We start from the raw sequence: 3461 nt of genomic DNA, 5'->3' as shown, positions 1-3461 counted from the left end.
AAATCTTAAAAAAAAGTTTTCTATAAAAATGTTTGGCGGGGGATCAGATGCTCCATCTAACTACCCAGCTCCTTTATTCACACACACAAACACACACAAACACAGAGAGAGAGAGAGAGAGAAACAGAGAGAGAGAGAGAGAGAGAGAGAGAGAGAAGTGTAGGCTGTAGGATGTGATGCAACGTGAAAGAAGACAAGCACAGAAAGGCAAAAACTAAAGCAATTGAACTCACTTTTAAAAAGAGAACATTGGTTACCACAGGCTCACAGGAGGCTGGGGACAGGCTGGTGGGAGGAAGAGGTTTTGGAGAAGTGTGCCGTGGCAGGGAGCCTATAGTCGACACATAGTTCAGTGTTTCTGAAAGACTGTAAATGATTAACCAGAGGACAATGGATGTGTTAACAGCTTTGACCTTTCTGCAGTGTGCACATATAGCAAAACACCACCCTGAGCCCCACGCATGTATACAAGTATTGTGCTGAAGTACTAGTGAGTGATTTGGGGCGGGGGGGCTCAAGTATCTTGTGTCTAAGAAAGAAAATAAATAGATTCTTGGTACAGCCATTGGTAACACGCCAGTGGGGTCAAAACTACAGATTTATTGTGATACAAAACGAACTATTCCACAACAGGTTCACATGTGGAACGCGGTATCCCCATCGAGTAGCTCTGTTTTAGAAGTTGCTGGAAACCTAAGCATGTGTGGGCCAGATGGAGACAGTAGACCATGTGGGCATGCTTTGAATGTCCTTTTTGTTCTATGGTCACCTTCTCTGTCTGCTTCCTGTCCACCATTAGGTAAGCAGCCTCTGCCATGTCCCTCGCCACCATGGTTTTCTGCCCCGTCCTAGGCCCAGAATTAACACAGTCAGGAACTATGGACTAACCCTCGGAAACTTTCAGCTAAAGTCTCCCCCACACCCCTTAAGTTATTCTCTCAGATAATTTGGTCACACTAACAGAAAGCTAACTAACCCAAAATCTGGTACCAAAGAAGTAGGGTCATTGGTAAGACTAAATCTGACCATGTTGTTATTAAACCTTTGGAACTGTCTTGTGGGAAGACTTTAGAAACTTTTAGAGAAAGCCAGAGTGGCTATTGGGGAAGTTAATGGGCAATTCTGGTGAAACTCAGAAGACCCTCAGTGATGCTGGGAATGTAGACGGGGAAGACTGTGTGAGGTTTCAGATAGGAACAAGAATGCTATTCACAGGTTGACAAGAGGCCATGCACACTACATCCCAGTAAAGACCTTGCCTCCATCCGTGTTGTACCACTTTGGGGGAGGTTGAGCGTAAAGGTGATGTACTAATTAATCCTGTAGAGGACATTTAGAGGACATTTAAGTTATCCCAACATTCAGGTCATAGTATAGGTATTACTGGCTGCCAGGTTTGTACTAAGAATCAGAAGCAAAAAGGAGAACAGAGAGATTTGAAAAATGTGTAGTTTCCTTAGAAAGGCCTGTGTAAAGGTGAGTGTCTAGTTAGCATTTCTATTGGTATAATAAAGATCCATGGCCAAAAGCAACTAGGAGAGGAAAGGGTTAATTTCAGCGCACAACACTTAGATCCCATTCTGTCACTGGCATAAGCCAGGGCAGGAACTCGGGCAGGGGAGCAACCTTGAGGCAGGAGCTGATGCAGATGTCATAGAGGGATGGTCCTTCCTGGCTTGCTCCCCCAAGCTTTCTGAGCCTGCTGTCTTACAGAACTCAGGGGTGGCACCACCCCTCTCTCATTATTCATTAACTAACAAAAGGCACCCCAGGCCAACTGTGCAGGGGCATTGTCTCAATTGAGGTGCCTTCTTCCCAGATAAGCTTGTGTCAAGTTGACATAAAACTAGCTACACATTGACGCTAAGGAAGAAATAGCCTGTGAAGAGATAAGCCAAGTACTTTGCACAGGGATGCTGGGGAAGAGTCTCAAGGGTTAGCCAGATGCCACTTATCCACATAAACTCAAAAGTATGAAACAGTACGTTCATTCGGAAGACCCCGCCTTGAGAAGAGAGCCCTGCTCCCTCTGTACCACAGAGTTGTTACTTCACGGATCATCTCACTGGCTCAGATACTCAGGCATTCTCCATGGATGCTGGCAAAAGACAGACTCCCAGTAAGAAACAAATAGCAACTACTTCTTAAAGACTTATTTATTTTTTCTTTAACTATGTGAGTGTTTCGCCTACATGCATTTCTGTGGACCAGTTGTGTTTATGGTACCTGAGGAGGGCAGAAGAGAGTGTCAGATCCCCTAGAACTGAGTTAAAGATGCTTGTGAAACCACCATGTGGATGCTGGGAATTGAACCCTGGTCCTCTGGAACAACAGCCGGTGCTCTTAAACCACTGAACCATCTCTCCAACCCCCAAAGGGTTATCTTAAATGTAACAATGACAAATGCCAGAGTATCACTTTTGTGCTGCTTTCTCAACTCCTGATTCCCACAACGTGGTACAAAGAGGGAAGGCAACACAAGTAAGCCAGTAGTGTGTGGAGAATTCAAAGTCTAAAGAGTCTCTCTCTCTGTCTCTCTCTCTCTCTGTCTGTCTCTGTCTCTCCCCCCTCTGTCTCTGTCTTTCTGTCTCCTCTGTCTCTCTCTGTCTCTCTCTCTCTCTCTCTCTCTCTCTCTCTCTCTCTCTCTCTCTCGTGTGTGTGTGTGTGTGTGTGTGTGTGTGTGTGTGTGTGTGTGTGTGCGTGCGCGCGCGCACGTGCGTGTAGATGATGCTGTTTTGTGAAACATTCATTGTACAAACAACTTTAAAATAAAGTCATCTAGAACAAAGGTTCTGTTCACAAGCTCAGAGGACATATAACTTCCTGGAGAACTGCCTTTTAGCATACCCATGGAATATCACGAAACCCCAACAATGTGGCTCATTGCGTGCAGAGCCAGAAGTTGGCAGGAACAGAAGATCTTTTTTGTTTGTTTGTTTTTGTTTTTCAAGACAGGGTTTCTCTGTGTAGCCCAGGCCGTCCTGGAACTCACTCTGTAGACCAGGCTGGCCTTGATCTCAGAAATCCGCCTGCCTCTGCCTCCCAAGTGCTGGGATTAAAGGTGTGCGCCACCACTGCCAGGCAGAGCGGAAGGTCTTAACTCCAGGCCAATTACTATTGGCATTCATCAACAAAGCATGCTTCTGTCTGCCTTGCTGCAAACTTTAAAATTCCTTTATTAGTTTGTTTTTGTTGTTTGTTGGAGTTTTTTTGTTTGTTTGTTTCAGTGAAAATGTAATTAGTCTGGGTCTTAAAAACAAAACAGGGCTGGAGAGATGGCTCAGCGGTTATGAGCACTGACTGCTCTTCCAGAGGTCCTGAGTTCAATTCCCAGCAACCACATGGTAACTCATGACTGTAATGGGATCTCTTCTGGTGTGTCTAAAGAGAGCAACAATGTACTTCATACATTACAAAACTCTCTCTCTCTCTCTCTCTCTCTCTCTCTCTCTCTCTCTCCC

The sequence above is a fragment of the Grammomys surdaster genome, unplaced genomic scaffold, assembly GCF_004785775.1.
Source record: "Grammomys surdaster isolate TR1022 unplaced genomic scaffold, NIH_TR_1.0 125861, whole genome shotgun sequence".
Classification (NCBI taxonomy): domain Eukaryota; kingdom Metazoa; phylum Chordata; class Mammalia; order Rodentia; family Muridae; genus Grammomys; species Grammomys surdaster.
The sequence above is the reverse complement of the archived record's forward strand: the minus strand, read 5'-3'. Positions refer to the sequence as shown.